The 16,245-nt window shown below is 39.8% G+C and overlaps 1 protein-coding gene across 1 annotated transcript in view; it reads right to left on the reverse strand.

Moving 5' to 3' along the window:
* scfd2 (sec1 family domain containing 2) overlaps positions 1-16,245 on the reverse strand; it is a 651,507-nt gene that overhangs the window by 415,863 nt on the left and 219,399 nt on the right.

Genomic DNA, 16,245 nt, shown 5'->3' on the forward strand with positions numbered 1-16,245 from the left:
CTGATTTATTTACAGTACTTACTTCCTACAGTGTGAAGTCCCCAGTAGACTGCAGAGCTTCCTGTGTAAATATACAAAACGGCAAATGTGTAACGTGCATTCTTTCTCCGATGTAGAACCTTCATCATCATCTGAGTTCACCTCTGTTATAGCGCGTCTTTATGTGAAAACAGCTGTGTCACATGGGGGGAGCATGAACATGACTGGGAGAATAAAGCTGAATAAAAAAATTTAAAAAAAAAAAGCTAACCTTTACAAGTACCATAAATTTACACCGGCTGTTACATATGCAAATCAAATTTATGATTTTATTCTAAAATAGTAAGAATAAGAGCAGCTCACATCTCAAAACGGAGTCGTGCGGAATCGAACTCGCAATCTTTTGATTACCAGTCAGCAGTTCTTACCATTGAGCCACCAAAGCGGTCGTATTAAAGATATATCAATGTCGCACCCTATTGTAGGTTCTTTTTCTGCAGTTATATTCTTGAATAAAAGTGTACTTGTGTTGTTATACTTGTACCTTTGTGAAACTGTTTGATATTTGGACTTAGACTTCACACATTATACGCTTCATGTTTACATTTTGTCAATTATTACTAAAATATGAAAAAGGTTTCTGTAATAATCATGATATAGCATATACTCTATACAACTCTAAGCAACTGACACGCAGGTAAACAGACTTGAGCTGAGAAAACTTTGTGCGGCGGTAGGGGGATGTGATAGCAGGCTGCCTGCTGCTTATCGACATATTTACAAGGCAAAAGACGCTGACGGAGAGGTGCGAAGGGATTTAATGTGGGATGGATTTATGAGTTTTTTCGTAGGCTTTGGTAATTCTAGTGCTAAAAATAACCACATGAGCTCACCGCTCCCTGCCAAGTAGGTGACAGGCATGAGTGATACGGATATAGACATAATAATTAAACCTTGGTGACTGACAGTAAAGCTTGATACATGCAATGTAACTTCTCTGGCAGGAAATGGGGTTTCAAGAAGTGGAAAAACACTAACTAAACATAGTTGAACTCAGCTCTGCACACAGCAATTGCTCTGAAATCAGGCTTCTTGAGCAAGGATGGTCTTTCTCCTTTTCTGGAATTGTCTCAATGGAGAGGCCCTGGGTGGGTACTAGGCTCTAGATGAGTTTTATACAGCTGGACATTTTTTCCAGTGGACAAATGGGGTGCCTAAATGTTACCTCAAGTTCCATAAAGGAAAATCTTGACTGGTGTTTGTTTGTATGCATCAAACATCAATTAAATGATTTTGCCCTTTTTTTTTTTTTTTGAGACATTGGACTGACCGCTTAAAAGTATATCACTTACTCTATAGTTCAACTAAGAGAACTCAATATTCACTGGGATAATGATGGAGGCAAAAGGAGCATGCAATTGAGAGCAATGGAATGCTTGATCTGAATCTGAGAGGTGAATTGTGACTGGATTTGTGTGCTTGCCCATCATAAACACAAAGTTCAAACACAAGGATGCTCATTTAGTAATTGTACCAGGTTCCACAGTACCTTCTGCCAAAGATCAAATATTGACATTGTACAGTGGATTCAGAAGGTACTTAGACCCCTTCATTTTCTGCATATTTACATTTAATCTTAAATGGATACAAAAGCCATAAACTCAATAACCCATAAAGACAAAATAAAAACAGGTTTTTAGAAAAGTTTGCAAATTTATTAAAATTCCAAAACTGAAATCTCTCAGTCATGTAAGTATTCAGCGTTTATGGCAGCAAATACAGCTTTGAGACTTCTGGGTTAAATCTATACAAACTCTGCAAAACTTGGATTTGAGCAGTTTATCTTATTCTTTCTGGCTGAAGAGCTCTGTTACACTGGATTGGAAGCATCCATAAACGGACACCTTCAGGTCTCTCCAAAGATGTTCTGTGTGGCTTACAGTTTTTTGCAATTGCTTCAGTTGCTAAGAGACATTCTGCAATACTGAAGTCACTGTCACAAAACTCTGTACACAGTCTGCAACACCAAAACACAGCTTGGTCAAATACTTAATCTCCCCTCCAAAATGTACTACAGCCACCAAAACAGTTAATCCATGTCTTAAAATAGACTTAAACCCCAAAACATTAGCGCTACTGAAAGAACACTATATCACATCGAAAGAAAGGCTTACAAAATATTAACAACATACAATGTTACATAAAATATAAAATAGTTCATCAGTAAAGGATCGTCTTTAGAGTAAATCCGGATTTTATTTTTCATACTGTTGCGTAAATACAGAATATTCATAAAAAAATAAACAAAATAGTTCCTATTCTCAATATTACAGCCAGAAACATAATACACACACTGGATTCGGCGACAAGTTCTCATCGACAGTGTATATGATGTCTTCCCCAGCAATACTTTGTGGGTATTCATCCTTCCCTCAATTCTGATCAGTCTCTCTGTCCTTGTTGCTGAGAAACACCCCCATAGCATGATGCAGTCCCTTTCACCATAGAGATAGTATTAGGCAGGTGATGAGAAGTGCCTGGTCTTCGCCAGACGTAAGGCTTGGAGGTAAGCCCAAAGAGTTCAACTTTTGCTTCATCAGAACAGAGAATTGCTTTTTTCATGTTTTCATAGTCCTTTTTATGAAATTCAGCAAACTCCAGGTGGTCTGTCATATGTGTTTTACCCAAGAATGACCACTCTACAAGGCTGTCATTCCAATAGGTTCTCTCATCTCAATGAAAGGACTTCTGAAGCTCTACTAGAGTAACCATTGTCTTATTGGTTACCTCCCTGAGCAAGGCCTTTCTTGGCTGGTCATTCATTTTTGATGGGTGGCCAACTCAAGAAAGAGTCTCAGTGGTTCCAAAATTCTACCAATTCACAAATGAAGCCACTCAACATTGCAGAAATGGTTTTATGCCCTTGCCCTGATCTATGCCTCATCACAAGTCTATTGCAGGGTTTTATTGAGAGTTCCCCTTATTTCTTATCTTGTTTTTTGTCCGGACATGCAGGGAGAACTATGGAACTTTATATACAAAGGAATGTGCCTTTCTAAACTATGTCCAATCTATTTAATTTGCAAGAAAGTTCTTAAGGATCTCATCTTATGGATAAACAAAGCAAACAAGATGCAACAGAACACAATCTGGAGTGCCATAGAGAAGGGTCTGAATAGTTATATACTGTAAATGTATGGAGAATGATTTTCGGGTGGTATCAAAGAGGTTCTGGTTAAATAATTGATAACTGAAGAAAGCTTGGTGTTCAGGTTGTTCAACGCAAGAGCAAGAAAATATCTTCCTGAATTGGGGATGTCATTAATATGTAGAAAGAGCATTTGTTTTATAATAGGATGCAAAATAAATGAACTATACGAATATTATACTACAATGTGTGTATTGGTCACTGAATTTGTAACATTCTAAACTTCTTTTCCTATTAAAATAAAAGGTAACAAAGTTCTTGGACTATAAAATCAGTACATTGGCTTTGGTTTATAAGCTAGAGGTCTGAAATATAACAAATACTGGGACAAGTTATGAATATTATTAGCATGCAGAGCGACATAGACAGACAGACAGACAGATCCATTAGGCAGAGGAAATTAACCATCAAATCTTACTTTTTTCCTTCTCTGTTTAATGATCAAGGAATGAAATGGCATGTCTAATTAAGTTCATAAATTTGGCCTGCATTTACATAAATTGATAAAAACAGCTTACTCTGCCTAGAATTAGGCATTAAAATGTACCTATTATTTTTAATTATGTTTACTGAAGCTATTAATGCGAATTGAGAGGAATCAAATTAACTTGAGATTTGCAATCATATCAGAAGTACAGGGAATTACTTATTTTTATTAGAACTACAAGACACAAGACTTGATAAAAATACATAATTGTGCACATAGTTGCCTGGCCTGTAGTTATTGGTGCTGTTATATTAAGCAAGGTCAGGAAAAGGAATCTTAGAGCTTCCAAATTTTGTTCTATTCTTTCTGTGTTGGTTCTAAGTACAAGTGGGCAACAACTACATTATTAGTTGAAAACAAAAGTTATAGGAAAATGTATAGAAACTGAAATCATAGTTTAAACAAAGCTTTAACACTATATGCTGAATACAATTAGACAATTTTTTAATAAACAGAAACACCAACACTCCTTGCAATGGTGCTAGCAAAGTAAGATATAAAATTGTGGATATCTGTGTGTACTTCAGTAACAACACCTCTGTCTCAGATAAAAATGATACACTGCTCATTTGAGAATGACAGACAGGTATTCACCACACTAAAAATAGCAGACAATATTATTTTCATCTGTACCATTGTACAGTATTTACCAGTTTCTGTATCTCTTTGTTTTTTGTTTGTATGAGGTTTTTCTGCCAAAAATTCTGGTTTTCCTCTTCATGTGAAAGATGCTTAGAATTTGGCCTAGGCCAGATCCTTACTGGAAATGACAATTACCCTAAAGAGATTATTTTTCAAAAATACTCTTAGATGGGACTTTATGTTAGGTTTGTTGTTGTCAACTGACCGGATCTTCAGTTAGGTAGACATTTGATTATACATTTTAGCTTAAGCCTGCAATTCATTTCAATACATACAGTATATATGTACAGTGCATGCAGAAAGTATTCACAGTGCATCACTTTTTCCACCTTTTGTTATGTTACAGCCTTATTCCAAAATAGATTAAATTCATTTTTTCCTCAGAATTCTGCACACAACACCCCAAAATGACAACGTGAAAAAAGTTTACTTGAGGTTTTTGCAAATTTATTAAAAATAAAAAAAACTGAGAAATCACATGTACATAAGTATTCACAGCCTTTGCTCAATACTTTGTCGATGCACCTTTGGCAGCAATTACAGCCTCAAGTCTTTTTGAATATGATGCCACAAGCTTGGCACACCTATCCTTAGCCAGTTTCGCCCATTCCTCTTTGCAGCACCTCTCAAGCTCCATCAGGTTGGACGGGAAGTGTCGGTGCACAGCCATTTTAAGATCTCTCCAGAGATGTTCAATCGGATTCAAGTCTAGGCTCTGGCTGGGCCACTCAAGGACATTCACAGAGTTGTCCTGAAGCCACTCCTTTGATATCTTGGCAGTGTGCTTAGGGTCGTTGTCCTGTTGAAAGATGAACCGTCGTCCCAGTCTGAGGTCCAGAGCACTCTGGAGGAGGTTTTCATTCAGGATGTCTCTGTACATTGCTGCAGTCATCTTTCCCTTTATCCTGACTAGTCTCCCAGTTCCCGCCGCTGAAAAACATCCCCACAGCATGATGCTGCCACCACCAGGCTTCACTGTAGGGATGGTGCCAGGTTTCCTCCAAACGTGATGCCTGGCATTCACACCAAAGAGTTCAATCTTTGTCTCATCAGACCAGAGAATTTTCTTTCTCATGGTCTGAGAGTCCTTCAGGTGCCTTTTGGCAAACTCCAGGCGGGCTGCCATGTGCCTTTTACTAAGGAGTGGCTTCCGTCTGGCCACTCTACCATACAGGCCTGATTGGTGGATTGCTGCAGAGATGGTTGTCCTTCTGGAAGGTTCTCCTCTCTCCACAGAGGACCTCTGGAGCTCTGACAGAGTGACCATCGGGTTCTTGGTCACCTCACTGACTAAGGCCCTTCTCCCCCGATCGCTCAGTTTAGATGGCCGGCCAGCTCTAGGAAGAGTCCTGGTGGTTTCAAACTTCTTCCACTTACGGATGATGGAGGCCACTGTGCTCATTGGGACCTTCAAAGCAGCAGAAATTTTTCTGTAACCTTCCCCAGATTTGTGCCTCAAGACAATCCTGTCTCAGAGGTCTACAGACAATTCCTTTGACTTCATGCTTGGTTTGTGCTCTGACATGAACTGTCAACTGTGGGACCTTATATAGACAGGGGTGTGCCTTTCCAAATCATGTCCAGTCAACTGAATTTACCACAGGTGGACTCCAATTAAGCTGCAGAAACATCTCAAGGATGATCAGGGGAAACAGGATGCACCTGAGCTCAGTTTCGAGCTTCATTGCAAAGGCTGTGAATACTTATGTACATGTGCTTTCTCAATTTTTATATTTTTAATAAATTTGCAAAAACCTCAAGTAAACTTTTTTCACGTTGTCATTATGGGGTGTTGTGTGTAGAATTCTGAGGAAAAAAATGAATTTAATCCATTTTGGAATAAGGTTGTAACATAACAAAATGTGGAAAAAGTGATGCGCTGTGAATACTTTCCGGATGCACTGTATAAAAGCTGCTCTTGATAGGACTGATAACATTACACTTTAACATAAATGCTCATTAATAACCAGAGAAAACAGTATAACTGCAAATAAATCTCCTGAGCATATTTCCATTTTCAAATTAGTGTAATAAGGACATAGCAGAAAAATTTAATTTGGAAAAAAGGGATTAATACAGTATATCAAAATAAGAAAGCTACAACTACTGTTAATTGGTTTCAAAGTCTGAATAACCACATTTTTAACAAATCACATACACAGACTTCAGTAGTAACTGTATTAAAATATGTTTTCTTGCACTTCATTGATCAGTGACAATATAATCTTAACATAACTTTTGAGGCACAGTAAAATGACCAATCTTACAGTTATTTATATTACAGATCATTGATCCAAAAGCCTTTTTTCAGCATCAATCATAAACATGGATTATAAGAAAACTGATATTTTTTTGTTAATCGTGCCATTCAAAACGGCACCATTTTTTCTTATATACATTAATGACCATAAGCTGTCTGAAGGAAAAGTTTACCATTTTCTGTTTCATCAATGGCAAATAAAGGCACCACTGTATTACCAATCTACTGTATCATATGATAACACAGACATTAATCCAACACCATGGTATTCTTTGCCCCCTTACACTCAATCTGTTCACAATATACCTTATTATCTGAAACGGTTAGAATCTGAATTCCATTACTATTAAGTTACTTAATAAGAAATAAGTACTGTATGCTGAAATCAGGACACTTTTCTCCATCTAAAGGTAACTGAAAATTATGTTATGTGTAATAATATGTACATAACTTGACTGTAAAGCAAGACCAGCAAAGGGCAAATTTAGCAAAGTGGCAGTAGATTTTTTCACGTGATTACAATAGAAATAAAGTCCACATTATTTTCCATTAAAGCAAATACACCTGAGAGTACATAAGCAACAGACGACAGCAAACAGAACTTCATCCTGTACAACTCAAAGATGATACTGGGGCACTGGTAGTTTTAAAGCTAAATGCAATAACAGTTTGCATCAGGAAACAATTTCATTGCTCATGTGTAGATTTACATAAAACCTTTTTCATATGGCTCACCTCCATATTTTCCTGTTTCTTGCTACACAGACTGGAAATGCATAAAATATAAATAATACCAGGGCAGCATGATAGCACAGTGGCCCAGGCACCCCTGGCACCCCTCATGTGGAGTCTGCATTATCTCTCCATGTCTACTCATGGTTTTTATCTTTTTATCTTCTTTTTCCGACAGCAAGTCAAAGATACAGTAGCTCTCTATTATTAAAAAAAATACTGCAAGGTTGAAAGTAGACGAGACATGATTTTCTCAGAGAGACACTTTCATGTCTCACGAGACGAGTCTTTGTGCCAAGAGATTTAACCACGCCCAGAGCCTGAAATAAAATAACAGTAGATGACAAAGTAGAATGTCGTAAAGAATTCAAAAACATTGGTGCGGTACACATGCAGAGCAGGTTAGAGATAATGGAAGTACGAAATTTTGAAATTCTCAAAAAAAGGATAGCAAAGATCGCATTAGCGCTAACAAACAGAAATTATTATTCTGTGAAATAACGGAACAGCGAAAAGAGATCAAATATATTGTTCAGATTTAAACTTTAAGTCGGAGACTTGTAGATCAACTAATTCGTGTTGTCATCAGGGAAAAAAAAAGTAGTGTTTCTTCCCAATGAAGAGGCGTATCTGTGAGAATTAAGAGATTTGTTGTTTGGTGAAAGTGAAATACCGCGAGAGAAATAATTTCTCATTTGTGTGAATGCTATTGTCAGACACATTTCTTGTAGAGAGAAAGAAACGATATCCACTCACTGGCAATTATATGTTGCGTTGTCACTATGTAATTCCAAACACGGAATCAAAATTCAATATGATATTGAGAAAAAGATAAAAGCGAAAACAGATCAAATATATGGACGTAGGTGATATGACAGATGTGCACTGCACGAGATGCACATCACGCAGCATGGCAGCAGCAGCAAGCCAGCAGCTGATCGAGCAAATAGGAGGTAAAAAAAAAAAAAAAAAAAAACTGTATTTGTTTTCCATTGTATCACCGTTTAAGAGGGGGTTTCAGAGGAGTGACCATGTCTCCTTAGGGTGCGTTCAACCCCCCTCTTCACAACGTGAGCAGCAAGGCTTTGGTTTGGTGTGAATAAATGTGGATGTGAGAGCTCTGTAAGAGCTTACAGAGAAGCACTAACTTCTGCCAAGAACTCCCATTATGGCAGAATAATAGAAAGTGGCCACGATAACCCAAGGGTTTTGTTCTCTGTAGTTAATAAACTACTTGAACCCGCATCTGGCCCAACTAGCTCTTCTACTGAAGTCTGTGAGGAATTCCTCCACTTTTTCCGTAACAAAATTAAAGACCTAAATAATTCAACTAACATAAATACATCATCTGTTTATATCTCTCCCTGTTTTCCCACTCCATCCAGCTCCTTCTCTAAGTTCTCACCAGTCATATCTGCGTTTGTTAATAACCTGCTTTGTAAGATGAGGCCGACTACAGTAATCCCTCACTTATTGCGGGAGATAGGTTCCAAGGCCGACCGCGATAACTGAATTTCCGCGAAGTAGGGACACCATATTTATTTATTTAACGTGTATTTGGACGTTTTTAAACCCTCCCTGTATTGTTTACAACCCACCCTTTACTCTATTAATAACAGGGACAACTGCTAAGCAATATGAAATCGGTAGATAAGCTTACACTTACTGTATAGCGAAGTACACGTAGCTATATATGACGTGATGATGGTGATGAATATGCTGCGCAGTAAAAATGATGACACTTGCCTAACGCCTGACTTTATTGAAAAGAAACAGGCTCGCTCTCAGCTGCACGCGCACTCTGGCGCTCTCTCTCTCTCTCTCTCAGCAGCACCTCCCCCCTTTCCTCTCAGCTGTACGCGCACTCTGGCGCTCTCTCTCTCTCTCTCTCTCTCAGCAGCACGGCTATTTGTATACCGAGTGTGCATTTGTGAACCGAGGTTCCACTGTATATTTAAAAACCCGCAAAGTCGTGAATCCGCGAAAAGTGAACCGCGAAGTAGCGAGGGATTACTGTACTTGTATACTGGACCCCATCCCCAGCACATGACTTAAATCCTGCCTTCATGCTATAATCCCAACTGTTACAACAATAATAAACTCATCCCTTGACACTAGCTCTGTGCCGCTCACTTTTAAAATTGCTTCTGTAACCCCAATGTTAAAAAAGTCTGGTGTTGATGCTGACAATCTTAATAATTTCCGGTCTATTTCCCACTTACCTTTCCTGTCAAAAGTTCTCGAGCGTGCTGTAGTTTCCCAACTCACCAATTACTTAACCTCTAATAACTTGATGGAACCCTTTCAGTCTGGTTTCAGGGCGCAGCACGGCTGTGAAACTGCTCTGCTACAGGTAACCATGATTTGCTTATGGCAGCAGACTCCGGACAAACCAGCATATTAATTCTATTAGACCTCTGTGCAGCATTTGACACTGTCAGACATGACATCCTACTGTCCAGAATGGAGAACATGCTGGGTATCTCTGGCACTGCCCTCCAGTGGTTCAAGTCCTACCTGACTGATAGGCAAGAGTTTGTTAGTCTTGGCAACAGCAGATCTAGCTCAGCGCCAGTCACGCAAGGAGCTCCTCAGGGCTCTGTCCTTGGTCCTCTTCTCTTCTGTATTTACATGCTTCCCCTTGGCCATATTATCCATAGCTATGGACTGGGTTATCATTTTAATGCAGATGATACTCAACTCTACGTCAATGTTAAAAGTGGAACTTTATCAGAGCTTTCTCAGCTCACAACCTGCTCTTTAAAATTAAATTGCAACAAAACTGAACTCCTGCAAATTGGGACTAAGATGCAACTTAATAAAATGAGCTCCTTCCTAGTTCATCTTGGCGGTGATCTCATCAGACCTGCCTCTACTGTAAAGAATCTTGGTGTCATTTTTGATTCTTCCCTCTCTTATTCTGCCCACATAAATCACATTAAGAAACTTTCTTACTTTCACCTCCGTAACATATCCCGTGTTCGCTCCTTCCTCTCCTTCTCTAATGCTGAGAAACTTGTCCATGCTTTTATCACATCCCGCATCGATTATTGTAATTCTCTACTGGCAGGTGCCCCTTCTAATCTTATATCACAGCTCCAGCTTATTCAAAACTCAGCTGTAAGAGTCCTTACTCGAACCAGCAGCAGCAAGCACTTCACACCCATCCTTCCTCCGTTTTCACTGGCTCCCTGTGTCTTACAGAATCGAATATAAAATCCTACTAATAACCTACAAAGCCTTACATAACCTCGCGCCAAACTACATCAGTGACCTTCTCCATCACTATGTGCCTGCCCGCCCACTAAGGTCCTCTGATTCTGGCAATCCTGTTGTGCCCCACACTAATCTATACTCCATGGGTGACAAGGCCTTCAGCTGTATAGCACCCAGACTCTGGAATGACCTACCAAAATTAATTAGATCAGCTGACTCCATGAATTCTTTTAAAAAACAACTCAAAACTAATCTGTTCAGGAAGAATTTTAGCTCTACTTGACTTTATTACCCTTCTCTCAGTTTACTTCTCTGTCAAGATGCTCATGTAACCTGTATGTGTGTGTGCTAGACCATCAATTATGTAGTCTGTTAGGCTTTTTCTTCTCTGAATTCAGTGTCGTAATCTTCGTTCTTTATTTATCTGGTTTGTACAATGCTATATACTGAATACCCTGCCATTCTTTCTTATATTCTGTAAGTGCCTTGAGCATGGGAAAGGTTCTATACAAATAAAATGTATTATTATTTTATTATTATGTGAGAGTGTACCTCAAGATGCACTGGCCATCCATGAAGGGTTAGTTCCTTACCACGTACAGTAAGCTAAGAGGGTTGAGTAAGTGAATGAACAAATTACATCAGAAAATGCACACCACCATACAGTGGGGCAAAAAAGTATTTAGCATTCCTATTTTTCTCATGGACAGCCTCATCTCTTGCCCAGCTGCCTAGTACTGTAAAAGCTGTCAATTTCTCATCTCTCTGTCTCTCATCACTCTTTCTCAACATCCTTGCCTTTCTTTTATCCAGCTGATGAGCTTTTGCCATAAGTCACCTAAAACACATACGTCCCTGGCTATGCGTCAGCTCTACATTTGATGCACTGATAAATAGTATTCGCTTTGGTGACTACTTGTGCCCCTACACCATGGAGACTTTCATTGACCTTAAATGGCAGAAATGCCAAATCAGTCCTTCAATTGCCCACTTGCAAGGCAGAAACCAGACAGTGGGGCAAAAAAGTATTTAGTCAGCCACCAATTGTGCAAGTTCTCCCACTTAAAAAGATGAGAGAGGCCTGTAATTTTCATCATAGGTATACCTCAACTATGAGAGACAAAATGAGAAAACAAATCCAGAAAATCACATTGTCTGATTTTTAAAGAATTTATTTGCAAATTATGGTGGAAAATAAGTATTTGGTCACCTACAAACAAGCAAGATTTCTGGCTCTCACAGACCTATAACTTCTTCTGTAAGAGGCTCCTCTGTCCTCCACTCATTACCTGTATTAATGGCACCTGTTTGAACTCGTTATCAATATAAAAGACACCTGTTCACAACCTCAAACAGTCACACTCCAAACTCCACTATGGCCAAGACCAAAGAGCTGTCAAAGGACACCAGAAACAAAATTGTAGACCTGCACCAGGCTGGGAAGACTGAATCTGCAATAGGTAAGCAGCTTGGTGTGAAGAAATCAACTGTGGGAGCAATTATTAGAAAATGGAAGACATACAAGACCACTGATAATCTCCCTCGATCTGGGGCTCCACGCAAGATCTCACCCCGTGGGGTCAAAATGATCACAAGAACAGTGAGCAAAAATCCCAGAACCACACGAGGGGACCTAGTGAATGACCTGCAGAGAGCTGGGACCAAAGTAACAAAGGCTACCATCAGTAACACACTATGCCGCCAGGGACTCAAATCCTGCAGTGCCAGACGTGTCCCCCTGCTTAAGCCAGTACATGTGCAGGCCCGTCTGAAGTTTGCTAGAGATCATTTGGATGATCCAGAAGAGGACTGGGAGAATATCATATGGTCAGATGAAAAAAACTCTACTTGTCGTGTTTGGAGGAGAAAGAATGCTGAGTTGCATCCAAAGAACACCATACCTACTGTAAAGCATGGGGGTGGAAACATTATGCTTTGGGGCTAGGGATGGGAATCGAAAACCGGTTCTTGTTGAGAACCGGTTCCCACTGTTTCAATTCCTTGGAATTGTTTGCCATTTTTGCAAACGATTCCCCTATTGATTCCAGTCGCCTCGAATGATTTCACCACGTTGCGTAGCGTCATTTACCCAGCAGGAAACATGGCGCCTAAGCGGCACAAAAGGTCAAAAGTTTGGTTATACTTTACGAGAAAGGATGACAACAGGGCAACTTGCAATACTTGCAAAGTAGATATTTCATCAAAGGGAGGAAACACTACGAATATGCAAAAGCATTTGCTCACAAAACATGCGATAACCTTAAATGAATGTCGTATTTTTGATCCGCTCCGGACTAGTGAATCTCAACCCAGCAGCAGCGGTAACACTTGCACGTCCTCTCCCATTAATACGGCAGGTAACTAATCAACTAACATTGCATATTATGTTAGCGCGATTTGCCTTATTGCAAAACCTGCTATTACTGTGCATTGCATTTAGATGACCATGACGAGAGAGACAGACAGAGTCTGGCTGTCTCAGATGCTGGCAGTTCTCGCTGCAGTCTACCGGTAGCTTCTCCTTTCACAGAGGCGGGGAAAAGTAAAATGACACAGGCCAGAATAGACGAATGTCACCGAGCAGTGACTAAGTTTGTGGTAAAAGGCTTGCACCCATTTGCCACAGTAGATGCCCCCGATTTTCGGTAACTGAATGTGTTTAATTGTAAGCTAAGTCAGGGAATGTCAAAGTTGCATGTTCTCCTCTTACCAGATGTTTCATCTGTTTCCATTTATATATCTTTTAGAGAAATGACAAAGACTCTGAACCCTAAGTACAAAGCCCCAAACAGAGACAGTTTAACCAACCACTTGATCCCTGTTTGGTATGCGGTCGAAAAGGCAAATCTGATTTCTGAGCTGAAACATGTGTTGAAGGCAGCCGTCACTGCAGATGGATGGACAAGTTTTAGTAAAGATCATTACCTCACAGTAACGCTGCATTATGTCAGGAATGGCCAGGCTCAAGAAAAAGTCCTCAAAACCAAACCAGTATACCAGGCACAGACAGGGACAGCTGTAGCAGAGGAGATTGATGAGATCTTGGAGGAGTATGGTATCAAAGACAAGGTTGTGGCAGCCACTGTTGATATTGCGGCCAACATGGATGTAGCTGTCAAAATAGTTGATGGTTGCAGAACTGCACAGTGCACAGTTCCATTGGACTTGAGTTGATTGTATTTGTTGCTGGCTGATGTAGTTTTATTTTTGAGTGCTCATATATACTTTTAAAAAGGAGAGTGTAAATGTTACTGGACATTCTTGTGTAATTGCCACAGAATAATTTATGTTATACATTGTTATTGCTACAGAAGAATATTTATTTTATTATTATTTTACATAATCAAATTTTTTTCTGGGGACCCCGTGGCACCCCATCGAGGAGCCGTAGGCTGTGGATCTCTTAAGATCTCACTGTTGGGTTTGTAAGGTCATGCTACTCCTAAATTTCTATCTTGTTCAAAGATAAGATATAAAACAAAGTTCTAAGCTAATCGACCTGTGTGTTCTCCTTTTTTAAAAATAAGAATCGATAGGAGAATCGATAAAGAATCGAATTGTTAAACAGAATCGAAAATGGAATCGGAATTGTGAAAATCTTATCAATTCCCATCCCTATTTGGGGCTGTTTTTCTGCAAAGGGACCAGGGCGACTGATCCATGTAAAGGAAAGAATGAATGGGGCCATGTATCGTCAGATTTTGAGTGAAAACCTCCTTCCATCAGCAAGGGCATTGAAGATGAAACGCGGCTGGGTCTTTCAGCATGACAATGATCCCAAACACACCGCCCGGGTAACGAATGAGTGGCTTTGTAAGAAGCATTTCAAAGTCCTGGAGTGGCCTAGCCAGTCTCCAGATCTCAACCCCATAGAAAATCTTTGGAGGGAGTTGAAAGTGCGTGTTGCCCAGCGACAGCCCCAAAACATCACTGCTCTAGAGGAGATCTGCATGGAGGAATGGGCCAAAATACCAGCAACAGTGTGTGAAAACCTTGTGAAGACTTACAGAAAATGTTTGACCTCTGTCATTGCCAACAAAGGGTATATAACAAAGTATTGAGATGAACTTTTGTTATTGACCAAATACTTTTTTTCCAGCATAATTTGCAAATAAATTCTTCAAAAATCAGACAATGTGATTTTCTGGATTTTTTTTTCTCATTTTGTCTCTCATAGTTGAGGTATACCTATGATGAAAATTACAGGCCTCTCTCATCTTTTTAAGTAGGAGAACTTGCACAATTGGTGGCTGACTAAATACTTTTTTGCCCCACTGTATATTCCCACCTTGTATCTTCATCTAAGCAGTTATTTACTAAATAAAATCCATTATCACAGAAACATGATTCAAGGTAGGAAATCATTTTTAAGGAGCAATTTGACTCACTGACTGAAATAATGGAACATTTTATAAAAAATGAGAAGGCATTTTGCAAAATGTACAAAACAATATTTTACCTTTTCAGAATACTGAAAAAAACCCATATTTCAGTCTCATCAATACACAAAAAAATAAATTTTTATTACAAAAATTAAAAAACATATCTAATAAGCAATACATTAAATCAATCAAAAGGAAGATGCTTCATTTAAGTCAGTGAAACTGACAAGTGTTCATACGAAGGATGAGCTTGCTGAAGTCAAAGATACAGTGGGCCCACCAACATCAACCGATAGCACGATTCTGTATTACAATAACCATGTTTATTTTATGGAAAAGTATTTTTAAGCTTGTCTGCTAGTGTGGTTTCAGTCTTTTCTGGTGATTCATTAGCTCTGAGCCATCAGGCGGCACCATCATTGAAAACGTTGTAAAAAGGAACTACAAAATTCCAAAGATACCCACAGGGTCAAAATTTTCATTTACGACATAGTCTAGTCTTCCCCAGATCAAATGAGAGAGGTGTGTAAATGTTAGCAGAGACTTGGCCCAACGGTGTGGATTTGTTAACCAGACATTGTGAGGTTTCTAGATTCGTTTGGGACCCCCCCCCCCCCCCAACAGGATGAAAGAAAAGTAAAGCATGATTGCTGCGTCTATGGAGGGCTGCTTGTCCATCGCCAAGGCAACCGCAGGTTTGAAGCGCAGCAGCACAGAGTCGTGAAAGTAACTATGAGACGATCGCGGTCACGCTATAAGTGCCTGTCATTGATGGGTGATGCAAGGAACATTATAAATGCAGGGAACAATATAACTTGGCAACTGACCTGGTCCCGACCATGCCTGTTTGCTGTGTCTATGTATTGGAGTGCAGTAGATCCTGCTACATTAAATAACTGTGTTGTTCCTGTTTCAAGTAGATTAAAGCTGGTATTGGTAAAGTACTGAGACTCAGACTCGTGTTTTGGGGTGCAAGACAGTGACTCATGTGTCACATGGTACCAGAAGTGGGGTCCTGCACCAATGGAACCCCAAGATGCATGTGATATACCGTTATCAGCAAAGCAAAATGTGGCTCCTGCGGGCACTCCGGTCTTCGTGCTCCCCAGGGATGTTCTGGTGAAGATGGCTCTCTCGGACATCCCAGAGAGTTCCCTGTTCTGCTTCAAGTGCACAGCAACAATGATGTGCTGGGACAGGGGAGCCTGAGCAGCTATTGTGGCCCAGTTTTTAACCAGGGAGGCCCTACAGCTCGTCTGAAACCTCCCTTCCGAAAGACTTGATGATTGTGACTTCCTGAAGCAACAGGTCCTCCTCCATACGGTGGTAAGCCCCATGG

This window comes from Erpetoichthys calabaricus, chromosome 5, assembly GCF_900747795.2.
Source record: "Erpetoichthys calabaricus chromosome 5, fErpCal1.3, whole genome shotgun sequence".
Classification (NCBI taxonomy): Eukaryota; Metazoa; Chordata; class Cladistia; order Polypteriformes; family Polypteridae; genus Erpetoichthys; species Erpetoichthys calabaricus.